Source organism: Ovis canadensis, chromosome 14 (genome assembly GCF_042477335.2).
Source record: "Ovis canadensis isolate MfBH-ARS-UI-01 breed Bighorn chromosome 14, ARS-UI_OviCan_v2, whole genome shotgun sequence".
NCBI classification, from domain to species: domain Eukaryota; kingdom Metazoa; phylum Chordata; class Mammalia; order Artiodactyla; family Bovidae; genus Ovis; species Ovis canadensis.
Window position 1 is genome coordinate 61,658,133 of NC_091258.1, and position 20,239 is coordinate 61,678,371.

Sequence of the window (20,239 nt, forward strand, 5' to 3'; positions counted from 1 at the left end):
TCCTGTGACCCTTCTGAGTGGGTACATCTTGCTCCTTGCTACTGTTTTCAGATCATTCTCTCTCCCTCAAACGCCCCAGCTCATCAGGGTTGATCGTTTGTCGCCTCGTGAGCATCATCTGGTGACCCAGAAGACTACTCATCACTTCTCCATGATTTTAGCTCTAGGCTCACTGCCACTCAGGTCGCTCTTATCAACATTCCGGGTGATTTCCAGATCCAGGTTGATGATCCTCCCTTCTCCCATCCGGGTCTTTCTTGTTCCCTGACCAGCTGTCCTCCTAGCCCCTCCTTCCTGTGGCTGCACCTACACCTTGTCTCAACCGCCTCTTCAGAGCCTCTTCCTCAGGCTTCTCACTCTCCAGTCGTCACCTCCTCTCTTTCCAGCTCTGTCCCTTCAGTGCCCTCCACTCTCCAGTCCTGCCAGCCCACTGGATCTCCCATCCTTTGTCCCTACCTCTTTTTCATTGCCCCCCACGCCATCAATTCTCAGTTCTTCTTTATCCAGCTTAAGTTCCCTGGTTAGTCATTAAAAACATTTTTTGCATACACCCTGGCCTCCTCTGGCTTCCTCCCACACATGACCTGGTTAAATCCAAGGCCTCCACTTACCTGTGCCTGTACTCACACGGTTTAAAGCAGCTGAAGAACAACACACAACTCCACTGGCCAGCTCCACTTCAAGTTTGTGAACTTGACGCTCAAGCGGGCCTGCAGCACTGTCTGGCAATGAAATTACAGTTCTCTTACCCACTAGCTCTTCCTCTCTATACATAGTTATTTCACACCTTCTCCCCTGACCTCCAACACATCACACTTCCTTCCACCTTTTCACTCTTTTCTTGCTTCTTCTTATTTATTTTTGGCCATGTGGTGTGGCATGCAGGTTCTTACTTAGTTCCCCCTAACCAGGGATCCAACCAGTTCCAGAGTCCTAACCTCTGGACCACCATGAAAGTCCCACCTTGCTTCTTATTTTGCAGAAAAAAAAAAAATTGATAGAAAGTGAATGTCCACAGACCCCCCACTGCCCCATAGACCCTCCCTGCCCTCTGGTTCCCACCATAACTGTGCCTCTTCCAGGCCACTGTCTCATAGTTCTCCTCTCTCTCTGCTGCACCTTCAGCTTCCCTCTCTGAACTGGGTCATTCTCATCAGCCCACAGAGTCATCTCATATGAAAATGAATGAAAATTCTCTTGATTCCAGCTCCCTTTCCAGCTATGACCCCATTTCTTTGGTCCTCTTTATAGTAAAACTTCTCCAAAAAGTTGTCACACTCACTGCCTCCATATGGCCTACTGCTATTCTTACTCAAACCTTCTCTAATCAGGCTTTGCCCTCCTTAAAATGTTAATTGCTCAGTTGTGTCCGACTCTTTGTGACCCCATGGGCTGTAGCCTGCCGGGCTCCTCTGTCCATGGAATTCTCCAGGCAAGAATACCGGAGTGGGTAGCCATTCCCTTCTCCAGGGGATCTACCTGACCCAGGGACTGAACCTGGGTCTGCGGCATTGCAGGCAGATTCCCTGACCACCAGGGAAGCCCCTCCTTCTGTACCCTGAAATGTCAAGGTCACCCCCCAGTGACCTTCCTTGGTGCGGAACCAATGGTTGCTGTTTGCTCAGTGTTCACATTGCTTGACCTGTTCACAGCACCCGACACAGGAGTTGCTCTCTCTTCACTCTTCACTTCACTCCTCTGAGCCCCCACATCCCTCTGGACCCCTTCCAGCTGCCTGGTGGCTCCCAGTCAGTCTCCTCGGCTGTTTCTTCCTCCTTTCTCTGACCTCAGGGTCAAGGGTTAGTCTTTGAACCTCCTCTATTCTCCATCAGCACTCACTCCCTTGGAGATCTCATCCACTCTCATCACCTCTCACCTGGACCATTGCTGTCTCCCTGCTCCTTTCCCCAACAGCCTGTTTCCCACAAGCAGCCAGGACAGGTGTGAACACCTGAGTCTGGGTCCAGTCCCTGCCTGCTCAGAGCCCTGCTGGGCTCCACCGCATCAGGGTCAGGGAAAGGTGCTCACTGTGGCCCACAAGCCCCATGTGATCAGCACTCGTCATCTCCCTGCCCTCATTTCCCCTTTCTCACTCTGCCCCAGCCGTACCAGCCTCCACACCTCAGAGCCTTTGCACAGGCTGTTTTCATCACCTAGATCCAGAGTACTTCTTTGCTCACCACACTTCCTTCAAACCTTGGCTCAGCTTCTCCACGAGACTGTCTCTGGCCTCCATATTGACAATTTCAGGGCCTCATGACCATCACCTACTTCTCCTTCCCTTTTCCTTACTTTATTCTTTTCTAACACTCCTATCACACCACACACGTAAGTACAGGCGGATTCTTTACCATCTGAGCCACCAGGGAAGCCCATATATTGATATAATTTACTTAAGTAAGTAAATCTTCCGTATTGTCTGCTCCCCTGGCCACATTGTAATAATCACTATGAGGGCAGAATTGCTGCTGATTTCGCACACTGCACACCAGTGTCCACACCCGTGTGTGACACATAGTAAGTGTTTAATAAAGATATTAAGTGACTGAATGAACTGTCACATCAGAAACCCACTTCACAGATGAGGAAACTGAGGCATAACAAAACGAAACACCTTTATTTAAAACAAAACAAAACACCTTGGCAAAAGAGCTTAGTGATGAGATGCTGATTCCTGAGTACAACCAGCCTGGGTTGACTCCCAGCTAAGCCTCTTGCCTCAAGGGCAGATCTCTTCATCTTTTTGTGCCTCACTTTCTTCTTCTGAAAATGAGGGTGTTAACCATACTTCCCTCATAGGGTTGTTGTGAGAATGAAATGAATTAATACTGGTAAAGCACTCAAGAAATAACCTCCGGTATCTCATAAATAAAAGTGATATTAATATATTAGACACTAAATTATGTTAGTTGCTATTATTATTATACACCATAAAAAGATGACGAGCAACCATTTAGCTATGATATTTCCATCTGGTGACATTTATTGGGCCCTTCCTAAACCACTGTGCTGAGCATTTAAGACGCATCATTGCGCTGAATTCCATCATGGTGTTTTAATGGCCAAAACGATCCTCGGAGATTGCCCTGGGTTAAGAGCCTTCAATGATCTAATGCTTGTTATATCATCTAGTGCCAGTAAGTGCTCGATTCATGTCAGCTGTTACTATTTTGAAATAAATTGATTAAGATCTTGTTAAGAATTAAGCCTGTATCAGGCAAGCAGTCTGTGGACATGGCACAAAGCCTGACTCCGCTTTGCCCCCATAACAGAGAACTGAAGTTGTGGAGACAGGCTTTAGAGACTAGAGTGTATTTTGCCCCCAGGTTGCGTTAATAATTAGCTGAAATTTACAAGTGAGTCCACCAGCTTGCCTGGCATGGACATGAAACTCACCAGAGCCTAGTTCCCTGGGTCAGCTCTCCTTAGGAATGTGCCGATCGCTGGTGAGTAGGGGATTTCTGGACCTGAGCGTGGTCCCCTCACACCACGAGGGCAGCCAGTCTTCACTGGGGAGCAAGGACTTTCAAGTGATGTACTGTATGAGCCCTGGGTATTCAAAATGCTTATCTGTGATCCTCTCCTGAGGACCATGAGCTGCCTTGTAGCCACCATGTCCAGCCCAGCTGAATGCCAGCTACTGGCTGGGTCAGAATGGCAGGTCACTGCCTGCTGCCAGGGTGTATGGATGTGTGTGTGTGTCTGTGTGTGTTTGGTGGGGAGGATAATTGTACTGGTTGTCACACTGACTGCAGGATCATACTGGTATTCAGTTTCCAGGGACCTGTGACGCACAGCAGACATCTTCTCCAAAAGGCTATGACAACGTATCCAATCTGAGCGGCTCTTTTCCACCACTTGATCATTCTCCATTCATACCTCTCCCCTTGACATGGCAGGCCTTTGGGACCGCTTCACCTTTTCAGAGCATCACAGAAGTGACGTTGCTAAGGGGTTGTGGAGGTTGCGTTGTCTGGGGATGCATGCCTGGGGAGCCGTGAGTCCAGTGGTGTGCTCCTAAATGTTTAACAATGGGCTCTTGGACTTCCCTGGGGTCCTGTGGTTGAGACTTTGTCTTCCAATCTGGGGTGTGCAGGTTCGATCCCCGGTTGAGGGATCCATGAAAGACGTGTTTTTCAGAGCTTTTGGATTTGGGGATTGCAGCATCTGCTGATTTCTGTGGTGTGACTATACTGTCCATGGCTGATGGCAAGCTACCAAGATGATGTCTCTGAATTTTGGGGTTGGAAAGCACCGTCCACAATGTGCTCCCCGGATCTGGTGTGAACCAGTTCCAGCACACCACCGCCTGAGTCACCATGTGAGTCTGGCTGTCCTGAAGTCATCACAGTGGAGAGACCACAGGAAGATATATATATATGCTTGGGGAGCCTCAGCTGTTTGGGTCTTCCCATCCTAGGTGCTCATGGCTCAGTGGTAAAGAATCCAGGTTCGATCCCTGGGTGAGGAAGTTCCCCTGGAGGAGGGCATGGCAACCACTCCAGTTTTCTTGCCTGGAGAATTCCATGGACAGAGGAGCCAGCTGGGCTACTGGGGTCGAAAAAGAGTTGGACACGACTTAGCAACTGAACAACAACAATGACGTCCCAGGTGCTAGACAGGGAAGTTAATGAGCCCTCAGATGACCCAGCCCCAATAACCGACTGCTGGGACCTGCACAGCAGCCCTGGGAATTGCTTAGCTGAGCCCAGTCAGTCCCAGAGCCATCAGAATAATAAAGGAATGGGTATTGTTTTAAGTCACCGCATTTTGAGTGGTCTCTTATGCAGCACTTGCCAAATGTAACAATGGTCAGTGACTTGTATTGCAGGGGACAGGTACTACTCACAGAAGAAGGCCGAGAGAATCCCAGGCAGGATTAAAAGTTCCATCTGGAATGGATAAAGATCTGGTCCATATATATAACAGAATACTACTCAGTCATAAAAAAGAACGAAATAATGTCATTTGCAGCAACATAGGTAGACCTAGAGATGATTATATTAAGTGAGTTCAGTTCAGTCGCTCAGTCATATCTGACTCTTTGCGACCCCATGAATCGCAGCACACCAGGCCTCCCTGTCCATCACCAACTCCCGGAGTTCACTCAAACTCAAGTCCATCGAGTTGGTGATGCCATCCAGCCATCTCATCCTCTATCATCCCCTTTTCCTCCTGCCCCCAATCCCTCCCAGTATCAGAGTCTTTTCCAGTGAGTCAACTCTTCACATGAGGTGGCCAAAGTATTGGAGTTTCAGCTTTAGCATCATTCCTTCCAAAGAACACCCAGGGCTGATCTCCTTTAGAAAGGACTAGTTGGATCTCCTTGCAGTCCAAGGGACTCTCAAGAGTCTTCTCCAACACCACAGTTCAAAAGCATCAATTCTTCAGCACTCAGCTTTCTTCACAGTCCAACTCTCACATCCATACATGACCGATGGAAAAACCATAGCCTTGACTATGGACAGGAATATGAAAAAAGAAGGCCTATGTATGTATAACTGAACCATTTGCTGTAGAGCAGAAATTAACCCAACATTGTAAATCACCTATATTCTCTTCTTTTTTGCTTTAATTTTTTTCTTAAATCAACTATATTTCAATAAAATAAGTTTTTTAAAAAGTTCCATCTGGGCAGAGGTACTCATTTGAAAGTTGTTTTTTTCTTCCTGTTTCTTGATCTAAAGTCAGGTTACACGTGTGTTCATTTGTGAAAATTCATCAGGCTATACAGTTTGTTTCTAGAAAAGGTTTACTAGAAACAATAATAACAATAAAAACAGAGATGGTAGTCCATGGAAAGGAACCAAAAGATATCCAAAAGGCTCTCCGCAAAGTTATCAAACAAAAAATAGGATGAGGACGACGACGATGATTTTAAAAAGTGAAAGTGTTAGTTGCTCAGTCATGTGCCACTTTTTGCAACCCCATGAACTGTGTAGCCTGCCAGGCTCCTCCGTCCATGGAATTCTCCAGGCAAGAATACTGGACTGGGTTGCCATTCCCTTCTCTGGGGGATCTTCCCCACCCAGGGATGGAACCCGGGTTTCCCACATTGCAGGCAGATTCTTTACCATCTGAGCCACAAGGGAAGCTGCTTCACAAATACATGAGTCATCCTTGCCCAGGGGTCATGCTAGTCTTCTCTGTATCGTTCCAATTTTAGTATATATGTGCTGCCCAAAGCGACCACAAAAGGACTGGTTTTAAATTCAAGAACCCTTGAAACTATTAAGAGGTAGCTTTTCTCTTTCCTCGGTGGTTCCTCGAATCGTGTAGGGCCTTTTCAGAGTGACTGGAAAATTTCACTCAAAAATACCCCCATGATTCAGTGGTAAAACCATTGCCATGGTATAATAAGCATCATTTTATGATTATTTCTGATGGTTCTGGGGACTACCTGGGCTCAGTCACATGGTTCTCAGGGGCTCTTGTGCCGTGGGCCTCAGGCAGAGCATGGCACTCGGTCATCTTCTGAAAGTTCGTCATGCCCCCGCTGAGCGCTGGACCTGGGGACTCTCTGGCTGGGAATTCCCCAGGCAGATCCCCATCTCCATGTGGTGTCCCCTGCTAGCTGCACACTTTTCCCAGAGTAGTTACTCTTGATGAAGATCCAATAATATAATTTCATTGTCACAGCTCATGATTCATTAAACTATCTTCATTTCATATAGCGTTTTTGAAAGTAATTTTATTTATTATTCTTATTTTTGGCCGTGCTGGGTCTTCATTGCTGCTCTGCTTTTCTCTAGTTGCAGAGTGCTCTAGGGCGCGAGGGTTTCAGTAGCTCTAGTTTTTTCAGTAGCTCTAGTTTCTTTTTTTCAGTAGCTCTAGGGTTTCAGTAGCTCTAGTTGCGGCTCCCAGGCTCTAGAGCACAGGCTCCATAGTTGTGACGCACGGGCTTAGTTGTCTTGAGGCCTCTGGAATCTTCTCGGATCAGGAATCGAATCTGTGTCTCCTACATTGGCAGGCGGATTCTTTACCATCACGCCACCTGGGAAGCCCTATAGTGTTATTTTTACTTGGTTAATTTTCTTCCTTAACTTTGTTAATTTTATCTTAATTAATTTACCAAGTATACGTCTATTGATTTTGAGATTACTTTTATGATTTGATCAGCTAATAATATATTGGAATAACTTAGGTGCAACCATTGCTTATTTATTATTTTTAAATTTTTTTTTTTGGCTGGGCCATGCAGCATGCAAGATCTTTAGTTCTCCGACTAGGGATCAAACCCTTGCCCCCTGCAGTGAGACCGCAGGGTCTTAACTGCTGAACCACCAGAGAAGTCCCAACCTTTGTATATTTATAAATATATGAGTGTACTTGCTGCGGTATTTATACATTTTTGTACTTGAAGTGTCCTGTCACTAACTTTTGTTTTATGAATTTGGAATACTGAGCAAACAGTTGCTGTGAATGGTAATGTTTCAGTATCAGTCTAAAAAAATACACAGGCTTTGTCTTTGTCTCTCTCTCTCTTAGGAGTCACTATATAATTATTTGAGCGTTTCTGTATGCCTGAATTTTTTCAGAATTCAATCATGGGGGTAGAAGAGAGTCGACTGCAAAGATTCAATATCAGTAAATCCCATTAGGCCCCTCTGCTGGGGGCAGGGAGTGGCTGAGGGTTTCCAGGAGTCTAGGCTGCTGCTCCCTGCAGGACAGCTGGTGGTCAGGAGCTCCCACTATGGAGGCAGACAAGCCAGGTTCAAATCCTGGTTCTGGGCTTCCCTGGTGGCTCAAGGGTAAAGAATCCACCTGCCAAGGCAGGAGACACGGGTTCAGTCCCTGATCAGGGAAGATCCCAGATGCCTTGGAGCAACGAAGCCCACTCTCCACAATAATGAGCCTGTGCTCTAGAGCCCGCGCTCTGCAAGGAGAAGCCCGAATGTCGCAACTAGAGAGTAGCCCCTGCTCGTTGCAGAGAGAAAAACCAGACCAGCAACAAAGACTCAGCACAGCCAGACAAAAAAAAAATCTGGTTCTGCCTTTTCTTGGGCAGGCCATCACTTTTGCATGTTGCTGGCTTCTGAGCCTCAGTTTTCTCATCTGTAACGTGTGACATATGAATAACTATTCTATCTCAAGGGCTGGATGTGAAGGAGAAATATCCTTAAGTCATGTCTGGGACTCAAGGAATAAGTAAGACCCAATGTCATATAAGAACTAATCGGATTTCACTCTTTGGATGAAGATTTGGTAATCTGAACCTAGTGAGATGCCCTTTGTGGATGTCCCTTGGGGAGAAGGGAAATGGGAGAGGCGGGTGGGCACATGTCCAACTCATCTCCCTTTCAAAACTCTTGCCAACTACCAGGGCACCCATGTTGAACTTGAACTCCTCGGGGAGAATGCATGAACAAGCCACCAAGCCAAAGCCAGGAACTACCTCCAGTAACGCTTCATGGAGATTCAGTGTACGCACCGCGGTAAGCGAGGGAATCTCAGTGGTGGGATTTGGGGTGCATTTCTGCGGATCTTCCCTGGTGGCTCAGCTGGTAAAGAATCCGCCTGCAATGAGCGAGCCTGGGTTCGACCCCTGGTTTGGGAAGATCCCCTGGAGAAGCGAATGGCTATCCACTCCAGCATTCTGGCCTGGAGAATTCCATGGACTGTATAGTCCATGAGGTTGTAAACAGTCGGGCACGTCTGAGCGACTTTCACTTTCTGCGGTGTGTGCATGCATGCATATATTCCATGTATATTTGCCCAAGAGTCCTATTTCCCAGAAATTTTTAAAAATTAAAAAAAATACATTCACGGGTGTCTAATTTACATCCAATAAAATGCAAACATTTCAAGCGTACAGTCTGTGTTCTAACAGCTGTATGCAATGGTACAACCATCCTCATAAATAAGAGGTGAGACATTTCTGTTACTCTAGAATGTTTACCCTTTCCCACGTCCACCCCAACCACTAATTTGCTTTTTGTCACTAGAAGTTTTCTTTTCTAGAGTTTCATATAAATGGAATCATATGGTGTGCCAGTTGCAAATTTACTGCCTTACAGCTCCAAGTTGAGAAACTGGAGTTTAGGCCTTTAAATCTTCTTCCTTCTCCGGCTGCCATGCTACAGTTTTCCAGTAGAGGGAGCCAGAGAGGTGCTGCAGGAGGAAAGAGTTTTGCTTCTAGCTTCCAGAGGTGGTTCCCCAAAGGCAGGTAGCTTTTCCTGCCTCCTTCACATGGGTGTAGGTTTCTGCAGTGGCTGGCAGTGAGGAGCACCCCTCAGCCAGCATCTTGCCCTGGCACCCACCTCAGCTGGTTTCTTGGCTGAGTGCCTCTGGTGAGACACTTCCCTGTGAACTGTTTTCCCTAGCATCCTTAAAGGACCGACTTCTGGCAAGTTCCAGAGGGTGGATTTCCAGCAAGTTTCACAGCCGGAGCACCAAAGGGACTCCTTTGCCCTTTAGTGAGCCATGTCCAAGTGTTCTCCCAAAGCGTCAGGGTCTGGGGACCTCCCTGGTGGTCCAGTGGTTTAAGTCTCCGTGCTCCCAACGCAGGGAGCCAGGGTTCAATCCCTGGTCAGGGAACTAGATCCTGCATGCCACAGCTAAGACCTGGCATAGCCAAATAAATAAAAATAGGTGTTAAACAAAAACAAAACCCCCCAAAGCGCGAGGGTTTCTGGGACTGCCAAGGACAGTCTGGAGCTGACACCTTTCTCAAGCTCTCTATCTTAGATCTTAGGGGTAGAGGCTGCTCCCTGTATTTATATTCTTTACCATTCTCTTTCTTTCTCAGTAGCTACTCCTTCTAACTCTAATCCCCTGCTATGATGGATAAATCTGTATATTAAACATTCTCCCTTCAAATTACTGTGTGGTTTCAGTCTCTGGATTGGACCCTGAGTAATAACCATAGGATGCACCTTTGCGTCTTCTTTCCTTCAGCAGAATACTGTGTGATTCAGTCACATCGTTGCTGTATTAATCGCCAGCTCACTCCTGTTTATCACTGAGTAGTACTCCATTGAACAGATAAACCACAATCTGTTTACTCACTCGGCATGATGGACATTTGGATTGTTTCCAGCTTGAGGCTGTTATGAATAAAGCGTCTATGAACATCCACATTCAAGTGGTTGTCTGGACATACGTTTTCATTTCTTATGAGTAAATACGTAGGAGTGGAATTCTTGGATCACATGTTCTTCACGAGAACACACCCAATCATTTTTTTCAGCATGACTGCTCACTCCCATCAACATGTATGACGGCTGCACTTGCTAGCACCTTGTAGGGTCAATCTTTTCAATTTTAGCAGAATGGCTTCCGTTTCATGCCTTGGAGAGATTTCCCTCTACCTGACATTCTCCCTTTTCAATTTTAACACTTTACTCTCGAACGGTGGTGCTGTCTCTATTTTATTTTATTTTTTGGCCACACTGTGCTACTTGCAGGGTTTAGTTCCCCAACCTGGGATTGAACCCGAGCCCTCAGCCGTGAAAGCACCCAGTCCTAATCACTGGACTGTCGGGGAGGGGAGTCCTGCCAGTGTTGTTCCTAACCTACAACAAATAGTTACAGAAATATCATCAAGAAACAAGATTGAGACCTCGCTTGTGGTCCAGTGGCTAAGACCCTGAGCTCCCAATGCAGGGGGCCCGGGCTCAATTCCTGGTCAGGGAACTAGACCCCATATGCCCCAACTAAGAGTTTACATGCTGCCGCAACTGGAACCTGGTGAAGGCAAATAAGGGCTTTCCAGGTGGTGTTAGTGGTAAAGAGCCCACCTGCCAATGTACAGAGGCAGGTTTGATCTCTGGGTTGGGAAGATCCCCTGGAAGAGGGCATGGCAACCCACTCCAGTATTCTTGCCTGGAGAATCCCATGGATAAAGGAACCCGGCAGGCAGCAGTCCATAGGTTTGCCAAGAGCTGGATACAACTGAAGCAACATGCACGCAGCCAAATAAATAAAAAATTAAAAACAAATGAAATATATGAGCAAAAGGGTATATTGTACAGCACAGGGAATTACAGTCAAACAAACAGAAAAACCCCAAAAAACAAGACTGAAAATTTCTCACTCTTTACAATTATTTGCATGTACAAAGATTTGGCGTGCCTTCTCCTTCAAGAAGGAAGACTGAGCTATAACTAATCAGGGCCTGCACTGGCCTGTAAGAATCTTTAGGTGGTTTTTTTTTTTTTTTTTTTAAGGCACCTCTTCTGGGTGAAGGCAAGCCTGGGGTAGCATGACCTGGTGACTGGAGCAAGGCATGGATTTGAGTCCCCACTCATACCACTGCCCCTGGCTGGCCTCATAATTACAACAGCTGGTCCTGTGCTTCGTGCGTGCTAAGTCATGTCCAAACCACTTTGTGACCCTATGGACTGTAACCCACCAGGTTCCTCCATCCATGGGATTCTCCAGGCAAGAATACAGTGTGGGTTGCCATGCTCTCCTCCAGGGGAACTTCCCGACCCAGGTATGGAACCCAGTTCTCATGTCTCCTGCATTGGCAGGCAGGTTCTTTACCACTAACACCACCTGGGGTTCTGTCTCCAAGTGAGGTGGACTGGGTTTAAGCCAGCATGGAGTGGTGGAGCCTCTGTCAGTCCGGAGAGAAGAGCCCAGCGTGGAGGCCGTGCCAGCACTCACTCTGGCTGACTTACTGCCCACTAGGAAGGTGGGCCTAGTTTGGCCACATCTTCCAGTTTGTCAAGAGACTGGAAATCCCTGTGTTTATGTGAAATCACCCGATTTTTAAATGTTAGCAGTGCATTTAAGGAAAAAAAATTATTATAGCACAGTGTAAGCCAGAAGAGACAGACCTTCAAACCCAGGAACTGACTGGGATGATCTTTCCCGGCTTCCGTATTATTCCCATTGATTGTCACGACATGAGGAAACTGAGGCCCAGTGAGGCGAAATGATGTGCACAGCAGTCAGAAGGGGAGTGGCACGGACTCCCCTGGTAGCCCAGAAGTTAAGAATCCACCTTGCAATGCAGGGTACATGAGTTCAATCCCTAGTCGGGGAACTAGGATTTCACATGCCTGAGAGCAACTAAGCCTGTGGGCCACAACTAGAGATCCCACATGTTGTAACTAAGACCTGATGCAGCCAAATATACACATATTAAAAAGAAAAGATTTCTTGGATATAATACCAAAAGTATGATTTATAAAAGAAAAAAATGGATTAATTAAACATTATCAAAATTTTAAACCTTTGCACTTCAAAAGACATTATTAAGAAAATGAAAGACAAGCTACAGGTTGGCAGAAAATATTTGTATATCACACACTTGATAAAATACTTGAATCTAGAATCTATAAAGAACACTTAAAATTCAATTAAATGACAAATCAATTTAAAAACTGACAAAAGATTTGAATAGACATTTCACCAAAGAAGAAATACAAAGGACTAATAAGCAAATGCGGGCTTCCCAGCTGGCACTAGTCATAAAGAACCCACCTGCTAATGCAAGAGACACGGGTTTGATCCCTGGGTTGGGAAAATCCCCTGGAGAAGGCCATGGCAACCCACTCTAGTACCCTTGTCTGGAGAATCTCTCGGACAGAGGAGCCTGGCTGGCTACAGTCCATAGGATCACAAAGAGTCAGCATAACTGAAGCGACTTAGCACAGCAATAAGCATGTGAGAAGATGCTCAACATCATGAGTCAAGAAGGAAATGCAAATTAAAATCACAGTGAGATGCCACTTCATGCTGTCTAGAATGGCTGCTGTCCAAAAGATTGGTGAGGACAGGGAGAGCCCAGGACCCTTATACACTGCTGGTGGGAATGTGAAATGGTAAAGCCTCTTTGGAAAACAGTTTCTATAAAAGTTGAACATTAAAAAAAAGGAAGTGAAATATAAATTTACCATGAAATCCAACAATTCTTTTTTTTTTAAAATTATGTATTTATTTATTTTGGCTTCAAGGAATATGGGATCCTAGTTCTTCAACCAGGGATCAAACCTGTGCCCCCTACATTGGAAGCTTGGAGTCTTAAAAAAAGTTTGAAACACAGCAATTCTACTACTAGGCTATCTACCCAAGAGAAATGAAAAGGTATGTCACACAAAGACTGACTTGACTGCCAAAGTGCACAGCAGCGTTATATATTTGAAAACAACCCAGGTGTCTATCAGCTGGTGAATGGATAAGCAATATGTGGTCTATCCACACAGTGGAATGCTGCTCAACAGAGAAAGGAATGAGGACCCCCAAGGTGGTGCAGTGTTTAAGAATCTGCGTGCAAAAAAAAAAAAAAAAAGAACCCGCCTGCAGGGGACACTGGTTTGACCCCTAGTCGGGGAAGATTCCACAAACTGTGGGTCAACTACGGAGACCTCGTGCTGCAACCACTGAAGGCCCAGCACCCTAGAGCCCCTGCTTAATGGCAGCTACAGCTAGAGAAAGACCACGCACAGCAAGGAAGACCCAGTGCAGCCAAAAGCCAAAACAAAAGGAAACAATGAAAGGAATGGAGTAATGGTACAAGATACAGTGAGAATGAACCCTAAGACAGCATAGAGAAGGTGCTGGATACAAAAGGCTACATATTGTATGAGGGATCTATATGAAAGGTCCAGAAAAGACCTATCTAAACATAGGGAAAGATGAGGAGTTGCTGTGACTGGGCGTGGGAACAAGGAGTGACCACAACTAGGCACAATGGATATTTTGGAGGTGATGGAAATGCTCTAAAAACTGTAGTGCTGGCTGCCAAACTCGGAAAACTCACTGAATCACTGAATCGTACACTCAACAGGGCTGAGTTTTATGGTATGTAAATTACTTCAATAAAGCTGTCAAAAAAAAAAAAAAAACACCCTGCACATTTTACAGTTACAGCGTGTAAGACTTAAATAGGGTTACAGAACAGACTATAGATGTGATCAGCCTTGCTGGTGTGAAAGCGAATGCATTACCGACAAGACGGGAACGGAAAGGTGGGGGAGGGGACGCCAAGACTCTCCGCTCACTCACGGAGTATCACGGGAATCAAAACTTGCCAGGATAAAAAAATACAAATGAAGCATAAAACGTAAAGTCTCAAAGGTAAATAAGAAATGATCTTCGAAAAGTACGTGTTAAAAATCAGTGGAGTGAATACACACTGAGCTAAATACCATCTTTCATAGCTGACAGTAATAGACGATTTTGAATTCCTCTATTTCTCGGTCATTTTCACTGTCATCACCTTCTCAGTTATCCAACTGCCTTCTGAACCACAGCATCGGTGAGATGAGAGGCAAAGTTACTTTGGATTTTGGTATATTCTAGTTTAAACGTCATGGACATCATGTGTATTAAAGACTATGCTTTTATTAAAGAAAAAAAAACAACCAATAATACAATGTTACCATAATTTCCTTATAATCAGTGAGAACTCCCATACACACCTGATGAGAGTAAAAACTGATGCAACCACTTTGGAAACTAGTTGGTTGTTTTTTTGTTTTTTTTTTACTGAAGTTAGAAAAGCGCCTTTCCAACAAGCTGGCAATTTGACCCTAAAGCCAGGAAACATATACTAGGATATTCGTGACAGCATTGACCCTCATAGCTCCAATCTGGAAATGATCCAGGTACCCACATAGGGTGTAAAGATGAATTAAGGCGGTCATAGAACGGAAGAGTCAGTAGCAATAACAATAAGCAAACACGACAGCACAAATGGACCTCAAAAGCATAATTTGGGGTGAAATTTACCAGAGACACAAGTCATCCAGAGTGTGAGTCCCAGGACAACCAGACAGTCGGGGTGGCCTGGGGCAGTCCTGATTTACACCCAGTGTCCCAGGGTAATTAGGGTAAATATCAGTGACCCCTATCACTTCCAAAATTACCTGGTTTGAAAATTGGATGATAAAATTATATTCTCACACCAGTGATTTTTTAGAAAGTTTACAAACAGGCTTAACTAATAAATGCTATTTACAAATGTACATACAGGTACTAAAATCATATGTGTATATATATATGTATATATGTATATATATTTATGTATACATATATCAGTTCAGTTGCTCAATTGTGTCTGACTCTTTGTGACCCCATGGACTGCAGCACACCAGGCTTCCCTGTCCATCACCATCACTGGCACTTGCCCAAAATAATGTCCATTGTGTCGGTGATGCCATCCAACCATCTCATCCTCTGTCGTCCCCTTCTCCTCCCGCCTGTATGTACATATATATAAAACAAGCAGAAACTTCCCTGGTGATCTAGTGGCTAAGACTCCATGCTCCTAATGCAGGGGAAAGGGTGAGCCACTCAGTCGACTCTCTGCGACCCCCATGGACCATAGCCTGCCAGGTTCCCCGTCCATGGGATTCTCCAGACAAGAATACTGGAATGGGAGCCATTCCCTTCTCCAGGGGATCTTCCTGACCCAGAGATCGAACCCAGATCTCCTGCATCGCAGGCAGATTCTTTACCATCTGAGCCACCAGGGGGCTTGGGTTCAATCCCTGCTTGGGGAACTAGATCCCACATGCCACAACAAAGATTGAGGATCCTGTGTGCCACAACTAAGACCCAGTGCAGCCAAATAAACAAATACTAAATATTAAAAAAAAAAAAAACCACAACACGAAACAAAATAACCAAGCAGGGAAATGAGCATTATAAAAGTCAGGATGCTGGTTCGCTCTGTGGGGAAGGAGAAGGCTACTTACTAACCAGAGAAACATCTAGGGGGCTGGCAATGTTCTCCTTATTGGCCTGGGTGCTGGTTATATACTTTGTTATATAGTTCATGTACTTTTCTGAATGAGTGTTATATTTTACCATTTAAAAAATTACTAATGCTATCAATGAACACCATGATTATTTAAGTCAAAGAAGGGAACAGTCGAATTGCATCTTAGTACAGAGTAACAGTTCACATTGGTCGATGCTTTCTTGGTGTGAGGCACCCTGGGCAATTCTTTATGTGCATCATCTCATTCCCTGGAGGCAGCACTGACATTTCTGGGGCATCACAGGGCCAGCCAGGGACACTGGTTTTGGGAACTGCTGGTGACAGCCTGCAGAGGAGGTGGCACTGGGGAGAGGTGAAACTTTGTCAGTTGCAGCCCCAGGTTAGCCTCAGCCCAAACTCAAACTTTTTCGTGAACTTGGGCAAATGGGTTTCCCTCTCTCAGCGTAGATTTCTCCTCTGGAAAATGGGACGTGAATGGCCACATGTCCTCTCCAGGCTTTCCTGGTGGCTCAGCCAGTAAAGAATCTGCCTGTAGTGCAGGAGACCTGGGTTTGATCCCTAGGTTGGGAAGATCCCCTGGAGGAGGAAATGGCAAGTCACTCCTGTATTCTTGCCTGGGAAATCCCATGGACAGAGGAGCCTGGTGGGTTAGAGTCCATGGGACTTAGTCCATTTAGACTAAGTGACTAAACCACCACCACACTCCACAATCCCTAAATGCGAAAGCTCTGAAAACCAAGTCTTTCACAGACCCACTTGGTGGCAGACCTGCCTGGAACTGATGGAAGGTTTTATTTATGATATGAACATGCATTTCACTGAAGAATTATCCGTGTGTTTGATTACTCCCCAGTCCTGCTTGGGATTTTTTTTTGGAAAAAATTGTAAGTAATTATTTATTTTTGGCTGCCCTACGGCTTCGTTGCTGCACGCAGGATTCTCTGTTTGCGGAGAGCAGGAGCTGCTTTCTGGTTTCCGTGGGCGGGCTTTTATAGTGGGAGTTTCTCTTGTCATGGACGAGCTCCGCGCCTTGTCTTGTCTAGGCGTGGGGCTCCAGTAGTTGTGGCTTGTGGGCTCTAGAGTGTGGATTCAGTAGCTGTGATGCACAGGCTTAGTTGCCCCTTCGCATGTGGAATCCTCCCGGCCCAGGATATAACCTGTGTCTCTTGCATTAGCAAGCTGATCCCCAACCACTGGACCATCAGGGAAGTCTACCCCAATAAGGATCATACGTAATACACAGGATGGTTCTTTGTGACCTGCCTCATATTCAGTTCCCAAATGTACTGAATAGCAAAAGTTTTGGCTAACACGCTGTGGCCTTGTAGTAACTCTCACTTCCCATGGTGATGGGGAAATTAAACAAGATCAAGGCCAGCTATGCGACTGGAGTCTGGGGCTGCACCTCCTTATGTCAGAATCATGCAGTCACTGAAACCACGCCTGGAGGGATGTAGGTTCAGAGGATTTGTGCCTAGGAAGGAGCAAAATACAGCAGGACACAAAACTACATCAATGGCAAGATCAGAGCCATCTGGTGAATTTAAAAAAAGGCAAAAGATGGACCATCCTAATGGTTCAGTGGTTAAGAATCTGCCTTCCAGTGCAGGGGACGCAGGTTCATCCCTGGTCGGAAAACTAGGATGCCATATGCTTCAGGGGCAGCTAAGCCTGTGCACTACAATTATTGAGCCCCAAGAGCAGTTATGATGTTACGCATAATTATTCACAGGTGAGCTGACCATGGTTGTTAAGAAAAACCCTTCACAAAATACTAACAGCTACTGTTAACTGAACACTAAATCCTCCAGGCACGTGGAAAGTGCTTTCCAAGATCTCACAGAAGTCTCACCAACAGCCCCATGAGGCCGGTGCTATTTTTCAGCTGGGGAAACAGGCTTGGAGGAGGGAAGCAATCAACCCGAGGTCACCCAACAAGCAAGGGGCAGATTGGGGTGGAGGACTCCAGGGTTGTGCCACCGTGCATGTATTCATCTCTGAGTTTCTAAACTTTCATCTCACTTTATTTTTTATATGTTTATTTTTCTGTCTCAATGCATTTTATTTATTTATTTTTATTGGAGTATAGATGCTTTACAATGTTGTATTAGTTTCTGCTGATAAATCGTCTTTAGTCACTTCGGTCATATCTGACTCTGTGCGACCCCATAGACGGCAGCCCACCAGGCTCTCCCGTCCCTGGGACTCTCCAGGCAAGGACACCAGAGTGGGTTGCCATTTCCCTCTCCAATGCGTGAAAGTGAAAAGTGAAAGTGAAGTCGCTCAGTAGTGTCCGACTCTTAGCGACCTCATGGACTGCAGCCTACCAGGCTCCTCCAACCATGGGATTTTCCAGGCAAGAGTACTGGAGTGGGGTGCCATTGCCTTCTCCGTTATCTTCCCTAGATTTCACCATAAAAATGTCACCACAGAAAAGCTGAAAATACAATTAAAATGGATATCTCTGTTCCATATTTTGCCATATTTGCTTTCTCTCTCTCTTTTGATAAACTATTAAATACCTGAATATGCATTTCCTAAGAAAGAATAAGAACCCTTTATAGGTCTATTATCTCTCAACCCACCAAGAGAAATTTAATTTACTATCTAATACTCAGTCTATGAACACTTTCTCATTGTTCCAAGGTCTTCTGGAATTGTATCTTCCAAACAAAGATGGGACTCACACACTGCTGGGGGTGCTCATTTCTCCCTAATCTCTTTTAATCTAAAAGACTGCCCCTGGGAATTACCTAGCAGTCCAGTGGTTAGGACTCCAAAATCTCACTGCCAAGGGCCGGGTTTTTTTGGATACCTGGTCGGGGAGCTAGTATCGCCAAAATGAAACAAAACCAAAAAACACCGCCCCGGCCTTTTCCATTTTTGTTAAACGGATTATATTACTTTTATCACAGGGAAAAAACAAGGCAATCTCATTTATATTTAATTTGTGAACCTTATGTATATCTTGATTGGATTGAAAAATTAGCATTTAAATAAATATGAAAACTTTCTTAAAAGGAGAATCAACAGATTCTATATATGTATATAGAATATACAAATATATATAGATATGCTTAAAGAAAAAGAAACAAAAGTTTACAAAAAATGATTTCTTTAGAGAAGCTAAAAGGAATGCTGTGATTATACAGGGAGGAGAGAAACCCTGGAGATAAGCTTCTGTCCCCATCTATTTTTAGCAAAAGATTACAGACATTGTGTAAAAGTTGATAAACTAGCAAATAACAATGGAAGAATTTGCTTTAAAGATTTGGAAGGAACTACCAGAGGAATAAAGAGCAAAAATGGTTTAAAACGACACACTACGGATCACAAGTTACTCCTGCCATTTCTGAAAAGTAATGTAATTACAAAATTAAAAAACTGGCTGCGGAGGAGACTGCGCTTGTTTAAAGGATTGATATTGCATGCAAACCTTTGTCTTTTGTACTTGTGTTACTGGGACAGTAAAAAAAATGTTATTGTCTATTTTAAAAGTAGATTGGTAATACTATAGTCTTTCAAAATAGCGGTAAACAGCTGCCGTCTAAAGTTGAAAGATCAAGACACGGAACGTTAAGAAATATGACCGGTCACTGCAAAAGTTAACTTAGAACAAAGTTTAAATTGGGTAGAGCGGCAGCAGCTAAAAACAAACTGCCCAAGTTGCTAAAGCAAGAAACGGTGCTCTAAGATCTTCCGACTCGTAGATTTTCCTGCCAGCCAGAGGACACAAAAAACAGAATTGGTAAAAAGTGGTCCGCCCTTTCACCAGCTGCTGTTGAACACGTGTTGGTCGAGTACGTGGTGGGTGGGGGTGGTGCTTAATAGTGGCCTCTTCAGACCAGCAGGCGGGCGGAGAGGCTAGGGCTTTAGCGGACCGGTTTTATAGCCAAGCCCTTTTCCTACGATCTGGGGCTTTCAAACGTGCGTTCGTGTAACTCTGGACTTAAAGGGGCAGAAGCCGGGGAAGGGGTGATGGGGCGCAGGACTCCAGGGACACCGCCACTCCGGGCCGGGCCTGGGACGGAAATCCTACCCGGGGCGCCCCAGTGAGTGTGGACGGACACCGGTCCCGACCTCGGTCCCTACCTGTCCCGGCGCTCACCTGGAGGCCTGCTCGGAGGTGGCGGCGGACTACGATCCCCTTCCCCACCCTGCTCTGAGAGGCAGTCCGGGGGGTTGCTCCTCGCGATCGGCCCCGCCCAGGGAGTCCTCTAGGAGGGTGGGGGGTTGGTGGCGGCGGCTGAAGTCTGGAGCCGGGGGCTGGAGACTGTGAAGTCCGGCGGGCAGGAGGGCGGCTGCGCTGAGCCGGAGCGAGGGAAGGGCGGGGTCTGGGAGGCTGCAGGCGGCGGGGGAGGGCTCAGCTGCCGCGAGGCTGGCGGGGAGGAGACCTAATCCCTGCGGTCCCGGATTTTGGGGCCTGCTCATCGCTCCTTTGGAAAGTCTATACTTTCTCCACGTGGTTACCTGCTGCCCAGGCGCCTCGCGATCTAAGACTGGGGTGGGTCGGTGGAGGCGGGGTGGCGTGGTCGGGGGAGGACATTAACGGCAGGCATCTCC

The 20,239-nt window shown here is 45.9% G+C and overlaps 1 protein-coding gene and 1 non-coding gene across 10 annotated transcripts in view; both read right to left on the minus strand.

Annotated features, from left to right (window-relative positions):
• Positions 1 to 20,005, minus strand: part of LOC138418852 (F-box only protein 17) — a 31,315-nt gene extending 11,310 nt beyond the window's left edge. Inside the window, exons 1-2 of one of the 9 annotated variants that reach the window (XM_069550740.1) lie at positions 19,785 to 20,005; positions 612 to 722 (exon numbers count right to left, since the gene is read on the minus strand). The gene's annotated coding sequence lies outside the window, so the exon portion shown is untranslated. Of the gene's footprint in view, positions 1 to 611; positions 723 to 1,876; positions 2,032 to 19,768 lie in introns of those variants that run through there. The other 8 variants (XM_070289293.1, XM_069550741.1, XM_069550745.2 and 5 more) reach the window with 8 other exon arrangements.
• On the minus strand, positions 6,084 to 6,195 carry LOC138419891 (U6 spliceosomal RNA). The gene has a single exon (XR_011249141.1). It is a non-coding gene; the product is annotated as a U6 spliceosomal RNA (small nuclear RNA).
• Positions 20,006 to 20,239: the final 234 nt, after the last annotated feature.